General features: G+C 40.0%; 1 protein-coding gene across 4 annotated transcripts in view; it reads left to right on the forward strand.

Moving 5' to 3' along the window:
- Positions 1-18,914, forward strand: part of TTC7A (tetratricopeptide repeat domain 7A) — a 203,094-nt gene that overhangs the window by 80,148 nt on the left and 104,032 nt on the right. The gene's annotated exons all lie outside the window — the stretch shown is intronic.

The following is an 18,914-nucleotide window of genomic DNA, read 5'->3' on the forward strand; positions in this document are numbered from 1 at the left end:
ATTATGCTGATGGTGTTGTTTCCTGTACATCTCCCTGTAGTTTTTTGTATTTCACTTTAGATGTGCAGAAATGAGCATGAGACAACTGTGACAGTGTCTGTATCACAAATAATTTTGTATTTGGTAACTTCCTGCTTAAAAACAAATTTTTCTTGCATTGACCATGGTTTTGATGCTCATCTATGACACAATTTGCTGGAGTATGACAGCTATGGAAAAAGATCAGTTGAAGATCACAAGCTGTGATAATGTATAGCTTAGGGGAAGGATGATTTGTCTGCTTAGGAGTAGGTTGAATGAGCACAGACTTCTTGGAGCCAAAGGCTTCTCCTGTTCTATGTTTGACTCAAGACCTCCATCCATCTGAGGGAGGTAAATTGAATTCCATGCAATTTACTGTCATGACCTTTCAAAACAATGAATTTGTCCTGTGCAAAAATTAAAGCTACTGTAATATTCTCTGGTGATTTCATACTAGCTGAGTTTCTCTGCCAAACTGCAGAAAATCCTACTGCGTTGCTGGAAAACCTACTTTCGTTTGGAACTGCCTGTACTTAAATGGTGTTCTAAACCTGTGCATCATTGTCTTTAGATAGCCTGTGTTCTCGGGAGCGAGAGGGAGCAACCTCCACAGGTTTAGTCCAGAAGCTGAGCAGAATATTGTCTAAACAGAGCATAGGAAGGTCAAAGGAAGACTGAGACTGTCTAACTGTGAGCTTGAATGCTTTAGGACCTGTCAGAATTATGGTGCTGTATCAGCATATAATGTTTTTATTGCAAGCTGCATGTTGCCATTTAAAAGAGGTTTGCTGCCTGTGTTTTTGAGGTTAGTTACTTTGTGTATGCGAGGAGCTAAGACTGTCAATGCACATCTTTGAGAATGAAGTGGAAATTAGTAATGGAAATGCTCTTAAAATGATGCCAACATCTCTTCAGAGTGTGAACATAGGTATGACTAAAGCAGGAAATAGCCCAGTGGCTGCTGAATTGTATTTTAAGGTTTTAAAGTAATAAACATAATAAAAACCCCTTATACCGTCAAAGGTCACATTGTACAGTCAGAGATCAGATGTTTGTTGAAGACTACAAAAACACCTAAAGATACATAAGACAGAGGAAGAGGTTGTTCATGTCAGGAGAAGAGTGTTTGCCTTGTCCGATTGACCCAACTGGTCCATCATGTCCTGGATCTTTCCCCCAGCAGTTACTGATTATTTATGTTTCAGGGGAGGACAAAACTTAGCAAACATTGTATGCAAAGTAGCTTGGAGGGCTGCTGGGTGGGTTCCTTTGTGCTGTCTGGCAATCTGATTTCCCCAAACCTGAAAAGAATACCATTGCTTACATTTCTGTGAGTGTGAATTTTGGTGTGCACAAAGACCTTTGCCAAGGAGTAGCAGAATAGGTTGTTTTTGATAGAAACAATTGGTATTGGTAGTGAAGGCCCAGGTTCATGCTTGCTCCTAGACACAGCCTTGCTAAAGTGTATGCCCTTGGAAGGGCTTCTCTTTGCTCCTTGCATGCACAGGGGTATATAATAAGGCTGATGGTGAGCCTCATTCACAGGTACACATGGATGGATGAGTAGAGGCTGGCTTCTTCCCTGTGCTGTGTGTCCTGTCTCCATGTGGGTCTTTCTCTTAACCAGCCAGTAAATAACTCATAAGTGAGGGAATGGAAAAAGAATGTCAGAGTTGCAAGGCAAGAAAAAAAAAATAAAAAGCTTAAAAAAAACCAGAATTAAACAAGTGTTTCTGAAAAAAGGAATGGAAATCCAATAAGGAGGGGAAAAGCAAGAATAACAGAGTACATTTATAGTTTGTACCAAATTTGAAACCATTTTAAGCTTTCTAGTGCAGTTTGTGCTAGAAGGGTTTTAACTGCTTTGTAAAACCTCTTTGAAGGGGCGAAGACCTGATGCTATCGTGTATCTCCAGTTGCTACTGCTGTCTCGGTTTTAGAAGACAGGGGTCTGCTAGGGAGGGCAGGAGCCAGCCTCCCTTGGAATGAAAATGTAGACCCCCTACCTCCAAATTACTGTAATTTTGAAAGCAAGGGCTCTCAGGCAGATTCCCTGGAAGACACAATAGTTCTAAGTGGTTAGATAGTTCAGGTCTGGACAACTCAGTCCTCTGTTCTTGAAGTTGCTGTGCCAGTGTTTTGTGTTCTGGATGTGTTAATGTACACCTCAGAAGCAGAGTGGGAGTGGAAGCTGGTGCCCATGAAATTCTGATTATCTAAAGGAGCAGAAGCATCTGTTGCTCTTTCTCTGCTTGGTTGAATTAACTGAACGGCAGCTTGCTGTTCTCACCTGTCCTCGCCATGAGGTGTCCCTGCAGTCAGTGAAGGATTATAATTGCTAAATAGAAGTAAAACACAGATGCAAGGAAACATGAAAGAAAGTACTAGAAGAACCTGCATAGATCTTGGTAAAAAAGTTATAGAAGCCAAAAATGAGCTGGTTTTGATTATTTCAAAACGAGGTTTTTTTCTTCAGTTGTCTCGGTTTTGGAAGACAGGTGTCTGCTAGGGAGGGCAGGAGCCTCCCCTGGAATGAAAATGTAGACCCCCTACCTCCGAATTACTATAATTCTGAAATCAAGGGGCTCTCAGGCAGAGATCTGGGGATAGGAGTGACAGTTCTTTACTAGTATATCTAACAAGGCAAACAAACAACAATAACTACAGCGTTAACAACAGAGCAGAATCAGGGACCCCGTGACAGCTTTTCTCGGCTGAGACGGGAAAGGATGGAGGAGAGGTTTTGCTTCACAAACCCCCTGGGGCAGTCAGTCCCGGTGCTCCTGCAGGGCTCTGAGGAACAGTTGGCTGGAGCAGCAGGGATGAGCTGAGATCCTGGGCTGGTGGATGAGGTGTATCAGCAGCTCCGCGGCGGTGGCTGGCACTGCCACACGTCCCGACAGGACAGGGGGTGCGAGGCCACCAACAAAGAGGGAAGAAGGAGACGAAGCAGCAGGTCCGTCTGGGTGATGGTGAATTCCCTTCTCAGCAACAGCTCTGCGCCCCAAAGTGTCCTTCTCTGAAGCTGAAGAAGCCCGCCAAACTGTCCCCGCCCTCTGCCTTTTCCTGCCTCCTTTCCCCCTGGGCCCAGCCGAACTCTTTGTGTTTCTCAAGTACCCACCAAGTACCTGCAGTCAGGTTTCCCCGCCGCCCTGCAACTAAAGGGTAAAATTTCCACGGGTAAGCCAGAACTAAAAGGAGGACACTTAACCCTCAACAACTGCCTTATAGAAAAATGCTAATTTTACTACTTTATGGAATGACTACAAGATGTTTAATGTAAATAGTGTAGGCAAGTTCAACTGCATGATTTTAAAGCTGTATTTAAAAGTGGTTGATTATTTTTCCCGGTTCACATTTATATGAACCAGGCAACCGTGTAATGTGGTGCCTGGTGGCTCCCTTTCTAATAACATCTTTCTGGGAGGGCAGTTTGATGGCATGTATCAAGAAACGATGATGAAAGCTGCATTAAGTGACCTTAGGGCTCTGTAGATGTCAGAAATAAAGCCCAGAAACATTACCTAGATGTATATCTTAAATAAAAAAAAAAGCATAGGATGTAAAAAATTAAGGACTTAGCTGACCCAAACTACAGCCATCTCATACTGTTTCCCTTGTCTCTGTATATAATTAAAGTGAATAAGTTCCTGCTTTCTTGGTTTTATATTAAATACTTCCATTACAAACTTTAGGAAATATTTCTTCAGGATAGTTCATGTAGTTGACTGTTGGCTGAAACAGTTGGAAAAATATGCTGCATTGCTCAGCTAACACACAACATCCTTTGGCATGAATTTCATAATTCTGACTCAAATATGCCTGAAAGTGCCCCTTGTTCGTATGTTTAAACATTTACTGCACGTTTCAGAGGTTGATGTGGTGCTCAGGGTGGAGGGATGTGAAATGTAAGCACTGAATACAGCAAGAGATGCAGTGGTTTGGACTAAACTATTGAAGAGCTGGATATCCAAAAGGCACAAAATGAACTTAGGAAGATGACTTCTTGAAAGCTGACGTACAGCAACAAATCCACGACATTACAGTCTGTGAGTGACTGACTGAATTTGAACACTTAAATGTACTGTCAAGCAATGACAGAGGAAGACTTCATAAAAGAAGGAGAGCCAGCTATGCTAAGCATATTGCAAGCTGGAGTGAGCCAGAAGAAATGCACTGTCTTGCCATGACTATGAAAAATAGAAATAGCAACCTTTACATGGAAGGTATCGTCTGAAAAATTGCTGATACCTCTCTATGAGGTGAGGCTGCCCGGGTAAAGCTTAGTGATTTTACATCCTGTCAATGATGGTATGCTTTTAAAACAAGCAAATGAATGAAGTACCAACAACTGGCTTTGGTATATATTTTCAAAAGAACTATCTTCAGCACATTTGGGTTAGAAGACTCCTGTTAGCATCAGGTGTCTCCTCTTCAGGTCAGTAATGCTTATCATAAGCCTTTCTGAAGATAGGTTCCTTTAATTTGTTTTCCAGCTCAAAGGCTAGCCTTCGGATAGTGATCTACCTGAGTCTGGCAGTAGTTACCTCTGCAGGCTTGTCTCAGAGAGGAAATAATGTTCATGAACTCTCCTTTGCTCTCCAGGGGATCCTCTTAAAATAATTAATTGTTTATTTAGAAAGAATTTTGCTTTTTGAAGTCTGTATCTGCCTCACAGTGTTCCATGCAGAGGTCCCATGGATCTAGCAGTCTGCAGAATCCACCACAGAGCCTAACATGCTCCTTTCTTTTCAGCTAGTAATATTTCCTCTTTCTAGTTTTGCTTGTGTAGAAGTGACTTTGCCTTCCCGATTCAGCCACTCTTCCAGGCAACTGTTTTGCTCTCTGGTCATCATCATTAGAACTTTTTAGTTCTAATTGGTTGGCTTCCAGCATTGGGAAAAAACTAATTCCTATACCAAGTATAAAGTTGGAAATGGCATATCAGTTTTACGGGTACTCTATTGCTCCTGGACTGCTTATTCAAACCTATTCTGTTGTTCACCAGATAGTTTCTTGTCTCCTGGATGGCTGCCCATTATGTTAGAACAATACAATCCTCTGGCATAACGTCACATAATCTAATTGCTGCCCAATGTAATGGTGAATATTTTGTTAAATGACCATGTCTCTGTGGCAGTTCATGTTGCACAGGGGTTGTAGCAGTCTTAAATGAACAGATGCTAATATTCCTTGTCTTTCTAGACAATAAGTCACTATTCTGTTGCTCTCAGAGTCTGTAAACTATTTACAAGGAGAAACAACAAAATTTTTGGGAACCTGTTCTACACATAACGACTCAAAAAGAAACAGGTGGGTTGGTGTTTGGGAGCAATGTAGCTGTCAAATATAGGTGCTTTTGTTCTACAAAAAGCTAGCACAAAATTACTGTAAATGTAATGAAAAAAAGGCTCAGAAGACCAATAAATATTAAATGTGTATCTTGGAAAATGTTTTTAAAAAAGGAAGTAAATTCTGCTTGGGGAATTGTGTGGATTGTGTTGGTGTTGTTTTAGTAGAAATGTTTTTTTTATTATAGCCAGCCCTCAAAATATGAAGTCCTCTTCTAGATTAGAAGTGATTTACTGACAGAAAATGTCCTTGATTTCGTCACTGCTACATTAATTTCATTAAGGACATGTGACATAATCATCTGGCAAGATATATTTGTCACAGTCTGGTGCAGACTTACTGTGGGGAGAGCTATTCTGTGGAATATAAGCGATGTAATTTACCAGTTGCTTCCATTCACCTCAAGAAAACCCAACCCTGATGTAAAATCAAGGTATCAAAATGCAGGATTAAACTGTCATTTCCAGTTTGAATTCCCTTTCCATTGCTTGTCAAGCTCTTTCTTGTGTGTTGAAAATAAACAACTCATGCCTTCTTTGAGCCATATCTTTATGGGCACTGGTAGAGTCCTGCAGTACTGTTCACCACAGTAAAGTAGATCTATGTCCTTGCCTATAATCATGGAGAACACAGTCAGTTGTCTCTCAGTTGATGGTTTGCCCACATTTGTGTTGTGGCTGATCTACACGACCACTGTTAAGTGAAGATAGTTGTGCTGCCTACCCCTCCCACCTCATTATTACTCCTCCCACACAGATATTACAGCTGTGCATGCCCTGGAATGGTTTTACCACTTTTCTCATGGAAGTGGTGATGGCCTCTTAGCTTTTGATAATCAGATCAGCCCATTTATATGATACCAGTTCATCATTAGGCAGGAGGCAAGGAAGCCAGTACATCGTGGTGAGAGAAGAGCGTGTTAAAATGCTCAGAATACTGTTTTGTTTGAATTCCTCAAGGGTGTAAGATCTAAGGCAAGGACAGATTAATATTTTGGCTGTAGGATTTGATCATGCTAGACAACTTTTATTCAAAACTCTTAAGGGTGGAGCTTTTGTAAGATGACTTCTTGTAGTAGCCAGGGTGTTCACACCCTGGCTGGTGAGAGTGACCCAAAAATATTTTTATTTCTTTATTGATGCCCCAAATAATAATAAAAAGTAATAAAAAATGGAATAATGTACTTGAGAAATACAACAGTACTGTGCTACAAGAATACAAAATGCATTAGGCTTCTGTGATTCACTAAAGCAAGGGAGATGTGGAGATGGAAGGATTGAGCTGGGGGTTTTGCTGTAGTAACCACGAATGTTTGCTTCTGTTGGCATGTTACAATTCTTTGCTTTTATAGAATTAACCTTAAAAAACTTTGGTGATATATTGCAATAATTGGGACTATACTCTGTAGAACTAGTAATGATATTGAGTATTTGTATGGCAAATATATGAAGGAAAAGCTTTAAGGTAGTCTCCTGACTCCTATTAAAGGTAGCACAGATACCTAAAGCTAAAGAAAAAAAATTAAGAAATCCAAAGGTGCTTTTTTCTGGTTTGGATTTATTTCCACACTTCTGGCACTGCCCCCCTCACCCAGCATGATGAAGCAACAAAATGAATTCTTGAGTTACAGTATCCAAGACTGGATTCTCTTATGGCAGGTTCAAATTACATATACATGTTACTGTAAGGATCGCAGTCTGATCTAAGACAAAAATTCAGCAAATGAGCATGATAGCCTTTTACTCACCAGCTTGATGTGGTAGAAAGGAATGTCGCACTAGATAATGTCTGTTTATGCCAGGAATGGATTTGTGTTAGTGTACTTTTCAAACCATCTTAAAATTACAGGACTGGATTCAAGGGTAACTGGAGAGAATTCCATTCCCTTATAGCACAAAGATCAGGATAAAAGGAGTTAAATGGAGCTTAGAGAGGAAACCTACTGCAGACTAATTTTCTAAGTATGGTATGAAAAGAAGGAACTTAGATAAGCAGTTTTCCAGCCTTAATAGTAATGGTCCAGATCTTTCCTCTGGATGAAAATTCAGTTTTGTTTAATGGCTTTTTTCACTAGTATCTGAGTAAATGGCTACTGCCTCCATGTATTTTAAGGCCTTTATAGTGAGCAGCAGTGCATCTAGATGTTTGTTTTGGCATTGGAAAGGTAACACTAGTTATGCAAATGCAGACATAGGGCATTTCAGAATGGATTCAAACATGCAGCAGTAGCGTGGCTTACTTGAATTAGGAGACAGGTTCTATAATTCAGAGCTCTATATATCTGCCTTACCAATGAATTAGTCCCCCCAAGAAACACTTTCCTCCCTACTAAGGGCCGTTTTCTTTTGAACAGCTGCAGCATGTTCTGCTTATATTCAAAGGAAGCATTTAGGAGCCCTGTCTACACTGGATACCAGAGTATGTTGAAAAATAGCATGTGTGTATTATCTGGGCAGCAGTCGTCAGTAGTAGGAAAAAAAAAAGTAGGAACTTTTTAGGAAAATTTAGAAATGCACAGTATGTGCATGTAGGGGTTATCCAAGGTGAGAATGGACTTAGTGATTGAGATCCCTGTGTTTCTACCACGTGATTTTGTGACCTCCAAAGGTAGACCTGGGTCATGGAGATCCCAAGGAGAACCTAAGGAGTGCTTGCTGCCTGGAAATCAAAAAGAGAACCAAGGGAGACAAGTTGTGTTGGTGTGGGAAGCCCAGCTCTAAACTTTCCCCTCCTGCTGTTGGAGTTACACAGGTTTTCAGTGGGGCTGAATGGGGTGCCAGCTTTTATTAGCAACTTGAGAGAGCGATTCTGTCGGAAAACAGGGTTTTAAAGCCCTCCTGAACTCCTTCAAGCCACTCTCAATATATGGATAAAGGAGAAAACAAAATACCCTGCTTGTCTTGTTTTTATATTGCTTCACATCTGGTGAAGTTGAGGGATTTGGAAAGTCTGCTGCCAAACATACAGATATAATAATCTAAAATTGTTTCTTGAGGCTCTCAGAAACTAATTACCAGGGAAGTATGGGAAAATATTTTCTGAGTTTCCTGAGACCTTTAAAAAGTCTCAAATGTAAGGATGATCAAGAGTAATTTTTTTCTTGGGAATTGATATTTGGGAATAAAATACAGAATTCACTGAGAATTACTGTTGATAATCATTACTGGAAAACAGATCCTGAAATACGGAGTGGCATGGATGTTGTGCTTAGCAAATTGTTTTTCAGTGTAGGAAATGACTTTCCAAAAAGTCTGCAATGCGGTCAAGTTGTGTTGTCTTGAGATGAGTAGTGTATAATGCTCTGATCACTCAGTGAAAGGATTGGGTTTTTTCTTTCCAGCTGGAAATTTCAGACTTGAGTAACTTCTGCTTTAAGGTCCTAGGAGTATTTATTTATCTAATGAGAAGAGCACAAAATGTTTTGATTTGTATTTTCTTCAAAAAGAAGAGGGAGGGGAATTTGTTCAGATGTTCTGAAGAACTCACCAGGGAACACAAACTAAGTATGGTAATTTTTCAGCCACAGATGTGGTTTTTACCTTCTGAAAACAGGGAAAGCCCTTGCTCTTCACTGTCTTAGAAATACTTACAGTAATTGGCAATAATACTACTAAAAATGAGATTCACTTAATAAATTATAAAAAAGTTTAATATAAACAAAAAGACAATTAGGAGACAAAGGAAATAAAGCAAAGGGTTAAAACGGCCGGGTGCCCTGGCAGGTTGCCAGGTACACATCTGGTATCTTGGGAACACTCTTTTTATCCCCTCCTGCTGTGAGGGTTTGATGCATATTCAAACTTTTTCAAGAAGTATTTAGCATGTCCCCCACCCTGGTTCCGCCTATTTAGAACATGCTGTTTGATTTCTATTTCTGCTATTCAGCACTGTTTTTGCTGGTCATCATTATTCTTGCTGATGAGCATTCTTTTGAGTTTGGTTTCCTTTCTTCTGCAAATGGTCAGTGTTGATAACAGTCTAGGCCCCTCATCCTTCCTTTGAGGGCAGCTGGGCTTCATGTCTTTCCCCCCTGACAACGTCCTGGTACCAGCTTTTTGATAACAGTTTGCTCTCCATTTCCTGCTGCTGATAATAGCCTGTTTTCCACTGTCCTTCTGTTGAAAAGCTTGGTCCTCCCATTGTCTTGCCTGTTGGAGTTATCTTGCCTTGTCCAGATGAAACATATCCTTACCATTCAGAATTCCTATCTAAGCCTATAACTTGCTAAGAGAGAAAAGAATATAGCAAAAGCATATAGCATATAACATTTATTGTAATACTTGTGAAAAGCCAATATTTACAACATGAATTCACAACAATACCATCTAAGATACAAAGTCAGCTTCTGTTACCATTGTCATTAATTTCTGTAGAACCAAATATGTAAGCAGGTACAGTTATACTATTTAATATTAGTCACTATTGGTGTTACTTAATATTTTAGTCTCTGTAAAGGAAAGATAATGATGAATGGAGATGTTACCATGGAGAGAGAGATTGCAGCCTAGAAGTTCTGTGTTACCAATGTGTCTTAGAAAACATCATGACAGACTTCTTACTATGCTAACATTTTTACAGCAGGAAAGAGATAATATAGATACTTTTACTTTCCCTTATTCATTTTACCTTGAAGCTCTCTGTTATGTATGTAATTTGGTATTAAAGCTATATTTTATGAGGAAGAGTGAGTATCAGGATGGAGTGCTAAATGGCCTAATCAAGCACCACAGTCATTAGCAGAGTTTTTCCCACATACACCAACAGAAAATTCAACCCAGAATGATGCAAGTACGATACAGAATTGTGTGTTTCTGAGCATTGTGGCTGGACATGTGAACTGCTGAAAATTTATGGAGTGAACTGTATTCCATATGTCTCTATCAGCTGGAAAAGTGGCAGGAGGTTGATATCTATCTAGCATCTCAATCAAGTTCATACCAGTAAGCAGCTGAACTGAAATTCATAGTGAATAGACTCCTGGACATTTTTTAATATTTTTTTTTTTTTTATTTTATTTTTTCTTTCTGCAGTCTGCTGTCTGCATCTGCTATCTGGGTGCTTGTGATAACTTGAGATTTTCCTGTAGTTTTTCTTGTATTTTCTCAGGACAAGGTCAATGTCTTTCCACTGATGGTATGGTATGCTATGTAGCACAGTGGGGGTCTGAATCCAGCTGGGAATATACATGTCTCTGTAGTCTGTATAATGAACAGGAGAGATGACCAGCAGGCAAGTAACTGTGTTGCTGAGTGATAGAGGAAGCCCTGTTTCCTGCCCCATGGGTTTCAGCCATTTTGTATGATTCTTCAAAATGCGCACACTTTCTGTGTTGTGAAGAAAAAGGGAAAACTCTTCCAGTTGATATTTCAGTAATGTTTAAGTGTGCAATAGCGCACAGTGGGAATGATGTAACCCAGCTTGAACCAAAGGGATACAGTATAGCTGTGAAGGTCAGCTTTAAGTCTTCTCCAGCCCTGCACAGACTGTTGCAGCAGAAGTGCTTTGAGAGGCCTGTGGGATGCAGAATTGCAGAATGGCACTTGAGAAGAGTATATACCATCTCCCACCCCCAGGTGCACATGCCAGGGGCCCCACCAGGAGGAGTGGAACTCCCTGCCAGATGAAGATGCAGAAATGACAGATGAGCACTGAATAGCCTAGATCTCCAAACTTTTGCAAGGCAGGTGTTAAGAATGAGTACTTGAGATAGCTTAAAAAAGCAGCAAGGGTATCAGTAAAACCCAGATTTCTCAGATCGCAGTGCAACCTTGGAAAGAGGTGGGGATGCTCCATCACAGCAGGTGAAGTACTGGTGGTAACTAGCACTGCGCAGCAGGATCAGGGATTTTCCTGGCCTGCACAGAGTAGTCACCAAGGCTTAGATATCCCATGTACTGTGTTAAAGCTGTCAGTAGTGTGCACCTCAAGATGTTGCTGGTAGGCCAGTGTTCATTTAGGGTAATCCATATTGCTGCCATCCAGCTGTGCTGATTTTACCTCTGAAGGACTTTTAATCTGTGTGGGATTGCTTTAATCTGTGCTCTTCCTACATCCCCAGAAAGAGTGGATCCTGAGAGGGAGAGCCCAGAGACTTTGGCTGCCTTTGAGCCACCACTGTAGTGCTGTTCTGTAGTATGATTTGTTGAAAGCTGTGCACAGTTTGGTTTTCTTTGCATCCAGAGTGTTTATGTGCATTAGTGCTATTTCATATACATACTTCATATACATACTTTATATGTAAAAGTCAGGATGCATATACTAAATGATCTTTTGATGAAAAGCATTCTTCTGAAACTAAACTGGATGATACAGTTTCTTGTTTATTGCTTTGCCGTTAAAGCAGATGGAAATGGCTGGAGTATCCTTTGTTGTCAGGGTTCTAAACTGTGTCCCATCTTAATCAAGAGGCTGCACGTTGTCAGTTTGGAAATGCCAACTGAAATTAGGTTTTTGTTTTTCAAGTCCACTTAAGGGAAAAAAGATTCAATTTATATGGGTTCTTTGGAGCATTCACACCAGATGATTTTCACATATAATATGGATTGAAGCCTGCTCTACTAATAACTCTGGAATTATGTTGCTTCTTTTTCTGTGGCAGCCAGCAATTGCCTGCTGCTTCACTGGCTACCTGCATACATTGGGTTTCCACAGCAGGGGCATGGTCCTGTGCAGAATCCCCATGGGGAGGAGGAATCATGATGGATCATGCAGGATCATGGTGTCCAAATGTGTGTTGTGCACTATCTAGTTTTGCAGGGCAAGAAAACTTGTATTTGAAAGCCTGTGGTCTTTTGTGGTATTTCCCTTCTCTGTACTGCCCTAGACAGGCTGTATTTCTTACTTTGGCAGGCAGATTTTATCCCACATGTGTAAGACTGCTTTTGAGTGAAGCCCCATTACTTATCTTCCAGTTGGGGGAAAAAAAAGAAAAAAAGAAAAATGCATCTGGATCAAGCTATTGTTTTAAAAGGTTTGAGTGATCTACAGGGAAAGGAAGACAGCAAAGCAAGCTTGGCTTAAGGCTTACCCTTACCCTTTCACTTAATTTTTGGGGTGATTTAGAAACAAATGTGTTAAACTTTGGCAATGTTAGTTTATTATTTAAGACCTGTAATGATACTGTGAAGGATAATATCTAAATAAGCTGCTGCAGGGGGATTTTATTCAGCTCATTATCTGTGATAGCAACACTGAAAAGTGTATAGGGAGTTCTAGTACAGATTTTTCATGTTCTAGAGGTCAGTCTACTCTTAAAAGAAAAAAATAACTTCTTCAGATGTCTCACCGGCTCAAAGCATGCCTAATCCTTGCAAGGTTTTTTTAACTGAAGTTCATCAGTTATTTACTTAGACTTGACTCATTTCTCCACCTAGATCTTCCACAAACTCCTGATACAAAAACTGTATTTTAGATGAGGCAGTATCTATTTCTATTCTCACCTAATTGGCCTCTGCACATGGCAGAGCAAATGTCTCATTTTATATGATTTAGCAACTTGCACCCTGAACCTGGGAATTCGGAGCATAAAAAATACAATAGCTGAACAATCATTTGTTTTTTTCTCTAAGACTGTCTAAGCAATAATACAGTGTAAAGTTGCAGTACCACAAAAAGAAGCAGTACTCACAAATTACTCATTATTTGCCTACATAGATGTGGCCTTTAGTCTGGGATTAGTTGCCAGACATATAAGAGACAGAAATTATAGTTTTAGGTGTCACTGCAAGCATTGTTATTACAGGGAAGAACCAATGAAGCAATTCTGTATTGAAACAGCACCTTAAGGAAACCATGTTTCTTACAGGGTAGGACCCTTAAGTTCTTAAGTGCCCTTAAGCACTTACCAGGCTGTAATAAGCTGTAAGACTGGTTGCAAATAATGTCACAGCTGAAAAAAATAGTGTTGCTCAGTCATTAAGGACAAAGCCCTGTAGAGGTTCTCACGAATGAATAAATTTGAAATGCTTCCTCTGATGTGTGAACTCTGAAATTAACTCCACACTAAGAATAGCACAGGGTGTCAGCTCTGAGGGTGGAAGGGAAAGGGAAGGTACTCTCTTCCAGTCTTCTGTAGCATTCAGATTGCTTAAAGCTTAAGTTAAGGAGCATAAAAGCTACATCTGCCATTTTAGAAGTTAATTAAATAGTGCTGTAGTAGAAATATTAGTAGATGAATGATCAGTAGATCATTGGCTTGACCCAAACCTTGACAATGCTTACTGCAGGAAGGTAAGTGTACAAGCAGATATACTTACAGCGTCTGTACTTCAAGCAGACAAGAAGGAAAGCCACACTGTTTTACCCTGCTCAAGTAGGGGAAAAAAGTACTGCTGAGAATGGTGCAGTTGGCCTGAAGCAGACTGGCACATTGTGTTGGAGTATCAGCATCAGATGACTATCTTAAAAAGTGTGGTTCTGTCATCTCCCTGTGTTCACTGGGAATCTCATAAGCTGCTTTTCCAAGATTATCCATAATAGCAGTTTGTCTAGCTGAAAATATCCCCCACAAGAGCAAGAAGAAAATTACGTGAAACCAGAATATTTTACAGGCCAAGAAAGTGAGTATTTTTTTTTTTTTCTTATGGATGTTTAACCTCATGAAACTAAGTTGATGAAAATATAATGAAATAAAAAAAAAAAAACCAGTGCTGCAGGATGTGTTGTCTACATGGTGTGTTTCCTGGCTCCAGATGTTTTTTCCCATCAAATTCAATGGTCAGTCAGCAGATTTTATTAAGGTTGATTGCCAGTTTCTCTTGTCCCTCTCAGCCACTAAGAGCATCGATTTTCCATGGAGGAAGTCACTGCTCCCTTGCACAGTTCACAGTCCATCTAAATTCCCTCAAAATTGTAGTGTGTATTGTGAACAATGTTGATGTTTTCAGCACTTACATAGTGCTGTTAAACTGCTGCTCAAGAATGTGCCCTATTTGGCACAAAAGCATTTTGTGTTTGGGCTTGGAATAGAATTTGCAAAGGGGACTGAGGACAGAGCTGCTACTTTCTGAAGTTTAAAGCTGCAGTTGTGTTAGGTTTTATGTAACAAATACTTCATGCCTTAGACAGGGCCACTAGTAGTGACAGTAACTATAGTAACAAAACAAAGCTTCTAGCTAGTGAAGGAGCATTTTCCAGTGAGCAGGACATCAGTTTCTGATCTGGTCCCTGAAATATGCTTATTTATCATTTTTGTGTGTAATTCTATTTTAATAGCTACTACTGTATTTTCAAACATATTTAGAAATCTTCATTTGTTTGCTCTTGGTGTGTTTGTTGTTTCTTTTCCTCTATTTCCTAAAATCTGTGGAGGGACTTGCTCCTTTTGCATTCAAATGGAAATGTTCTAATTATATTCCTGCATTTTTTACTTGTTTTCCTGATGAAATGGGGATTATGCAGTTGGGCTTTTTATACCTTGAGCACTTTTAGAAATACGATCTGATTTAAAACAGGTTTTGACCATGTGTTAGAAGTCCTGAAGATAAGTTTCTACAAGTTTTCTAAAAGCAGCCTGCTGAGTCAAGGCTGGAGGGGACAGTCAGAGCTAAGCCATGTGGTGCCAGGGTTAGGAGCAGGACAGTGGGGACAGCACATGGAGATGTGGCAGCAGCACTGCAACACTGCCAGGGGCTGGTGGCTCTGGGAGAAGGGATGGCAAAAGAGACAGATTTCACTGGGGGACAGGTGCAGAGAAGGCAAATCTGTAGGAGGTTGCACACCACCTGGGAAAGGACAGTTTGTGGCATTTAAGTGAAGACTATATAAATGCATACTGTTTGTTTCTGTGTCTTACCTGCTCATTTGCATGTGTAACAAATCGTAGCAGAATGAGTAAGGAATGAAAGGAGGGATGCTGCAAGTGGTAATCAGCACATCTTAAAGCCTGCACATGTTGGAGATGAGGTAAAAGGCTGGGTCTCAACGAGACCTGTGGGAATACACCTCTCTTGGAAAACAGGGAATGGTGGTACTTAGGTTTTCACAGAAATTCTAGCCTGAACGTGACAGTCTGGTTAAATAACAGCAGAAAAAACTATTATTCTATTAATAAAAGGGTCTTGTAAAACTTCAATGGAGAGCTTTTCTGTTGCCAGACAGATGTTTTATGAGGAGCAGAAAGATGTTTTTGAAGAAAGCATGGCATTTGCTGAAGCAAGCTGGAAGCACAGGAATGGCTCCAAAGCTGTAAGTGCTTGGACAGTCTGCCTGTGAATTTCCTTATCCTGCGTTCATAAATTAAAGAAGTGTTGTTTTTTTTAAAGTGATCCCTAATCCTCCCTTCTATTGTCTGTGAATTGTCTTTTCTAAAATTTGGTAACTTTCTGTTCAAATGACTCCTGAAACACCAGTTTGCATTTATGAGCCTCCAAGAAAACTAAATGTACTACTACACTGTATTTCCTCTTTCCAGCAACAGCTAGTCACTCGTACTAATTCTCTGGTGGCAGAGTATTTGGAGCACCAGGCAAGGAAATGGAGGTAAGAAAAATAGAAGGGAAAAGAGTAAAAGAAAGGAAAAACTGTTCTTTGGAGTTGAGGGAAGGTAGAAAAATCCATCTGAAGTTTTTATTTAGTTTTTTGCGGCTGTTCCTGTAACTCAGAAAATTGGGTAATTCACTTTTTCTGCATAGTGAGATGTTATTTTTCCAACAGCAGACAGGGGGCAAAAAGCTGTTCTGTTGCAAAAGCACATTTCCTAGATGATGTATAACTGTAGTAAACCATTTCCGCTCCAGACTCCTTGCAATGATACTCTCTCTGAATTTCCCAGGAGCCCAGTAATGCATCAAACATTTTATAATCAATTTGTACACCAGTGAAATGTAGCTGTGATTGGGGAAGAGTAGAACAGCTGTGTAACAGGGACCAATAGTACGTATCTGATTAGGCTGCGAAGTTAGGAAGAATAATCTGCAAATTGAAGTTGACAAGATAGTTGGAGAGAAACAGAATATAGAGATTAGAGCTGGAGTTTTACCGTATCATATAAACTAAGAAATGTGAATTAGGCTCCTTAACATCTGCAGTTAATTAAGACTTGGGTTTTACATTCCACTTAAAAATAATGTCCTAACAAGGGATGGGATGAGTATTAAAATATTTCACTCTTAAGGGGACAAATGTAATCTTAAAAGCTCCAAATAAAAGCAGTTTAGTTCAAAGTGTTAAGGAAAGCTTTCCATATATAAATGAATCTACCCCTTTCATTTGACAATTGGAAAGATTTTTTTTTTGCTTCCTTTAAATCAGCTACAGCACTAAATCCAATAATAGAACATTAGTAGAATTGCTAGAACAATAGAACAATTAGTAGAACTGGCTGGCTTTTCTATCTCTGCTGCACAGTTGTGGTTAGGGTTATTAAAGAAGAACTCAACTTTTGCTTTCCTCTCTGTTTTAGTAAATTAATTACAGAATGAGTTAAGTAAGTTTCAGGCTTCATTCTACTGTTCTGTTTTCCCAAGAGCATTTAACTTTATGTTGTGGTATAGCAGCTCTATGAGTACAGCAGTTTCTGCATGGTGTCTCCTGCATAAGTGTTCTTGTGATTAGTGGTCAACAAACTAATGCTTGTGGATTGGATGGGTTCATCCCTTGGGTTTTTCTAGAACAAAATTCCCAAAGCTGTACATCACAGTTCCCGTCAGAATGGTGGTAGTGTTGAAACCAGATAGCAATACAGTAGTTGATTCAAGGGCCTGAAATGCTGAAATCACTGCTTTTAGGGTTGTCCTTTTCTCCTTCTGCCAGTCCACCATGCTCATAAAAAATGTATTTATTGGTGCTTTGGGGACTGGTCTTTGCTGTAAAACTCAAGAAAAGTTGTCTGAGGATCCAAGCAGAGACACAATTTAGAGCAGTCATAGTATTTCTTCCACTCTTGTAATTTAGGCCTGCTTCCAGAGTAGCAATAATAAACCATGGAATGACTCATTTGACAGGGTAAGTTTAACTTTTATTTATGGTAGCAAAAGAAAAATTTTACAAGTGGATGTGTCCTGATGCCCTGACCATAGGAAAGGAGAGGAAGAGATGACTCCAGCGCCCTGGCTGGTTTTTCACACTTGCACAGGGAATCTCACAGTTGATTTGTTTATCCAGAGAGGAATCGTGTATGTGAGCAGAGCCTCTGTGTGCTGCTGCAGATGCTGCCCACAGCGGAACGTGGTGTCTTTAATTGGGATGGAGCTGTACCAGGCCACATCAGGCTGCCCTGTCAGTGCTTTAACAAGAGGGAGCACACAGCTTAGATGGAGGCAAAATGTTGGATTGGTTTAATCCATTTCCCAGGGTGGTCTTTGCTGGGTTAACTCCTATAGAACTATGTTATGGAGCAAACCAAGTAGATGATGTCTTTTACAACTTAAGTATGTCTCCATGGTAGCTTTTATGGACTTAGGCATTATATGCTCTGTGGTGGTTGTGACGCAGTGGCTTTGCAAAAGTGGTAGTTTTGTACTTGAGGCTTCAATTGTCTATTGGCTGTAGTCCTGAACATAAATACCAGAATTTGTATCCATTGGAAACACCAAACTGCTCAGAAGAGATGACAATCTGAAGTACATAGATCTGCAGGGATTACTGAGGCAGACTTTAGCAGATTTGGGTCAATCAGGCACATCACATTATTATTTAGTTTCAATGGTGAAATGGAATGTTTGGGTAGCTAGAATCACATGAAAAACCCTGCATTGACACTGTCTGAATGGCAGGTATTACATGAAAAATAAACTTGTACCTGGAGAGACCTGACTGATAAAGCTGTGATCTTGGCCTAGAACAGGAGGAGAAAGGGATTGAGGCAAATTTAATGACAAAGCCAGTATCTCTATCAAATCTGCCAAATGTCCCTACTGTAAAACCTCATTATAAATAAGGAACAAAGTGCAAGAAAAAAACAAGGGAAAAAAAATTGGTCATGCCATTAGCAGTCACAAATCTGATGCATTAATAATCTGTCAGCTTCCAGTAGTGCTGATGTTTCTCCAAATTAATTTCTTCTCTGTCTCATATATGTTAAAAGTGCACTGCAACTCACATGTCTCTACTTTAATTAATGTCTCTAGCCCTCCAGGAAAAAGATATCTAAGAAGTTTATTGAGGGTTGTTCTGAATACTCTGTACAGGAATTGATCTTAAGTATGTAATTTGCAGTACTGTTTCCTCTGTGTGTTGGGTTTTATGTTGCCATTTCTGTTGGAAAGAATCATTCATGCAAGCTGATGCCAGGATATCCTTGACCTATGGGTAGGAAACCTGCAGTTGTCCTGAGTAAGGATACAGTTGCAGTGTCCTGGAATTGTGAAAGCAAGATATTTGTGCATTCCTCCTGCAGCAGCGTTGCAGCAAGATATCCTAGCTCTTTCTCAGCCACTAGCTTCCCTTTTCTACATGCAGCTTCACTTTCCTGGGTAGCCACACAGCACAACTCATGGCTGAGTAAAAACCACAGGTTGTGTGTGTGAAAGCAGTAATTCACTGCTATAGCTGCCTTTTTCAGTTGGCAGCCCACCTGTTTTAGGTAAAGTTGTATGTTGAAT

Source organism: Poecile atricapillus, chromosome 3, assembly GCF_030490865.1.
Source record: "Poecile atricapillus isolate bPoeAtr1 chromosome 3, bPoeAtr1.hap1, whole genome shotgun sequence".
In the NCBI taxonomy this organism is placed as follows: Eukaryota; Metazoa; Chordata; class Aves; order Passeriformes; family Paridae; genus Poecile; species Poecile atricapillus.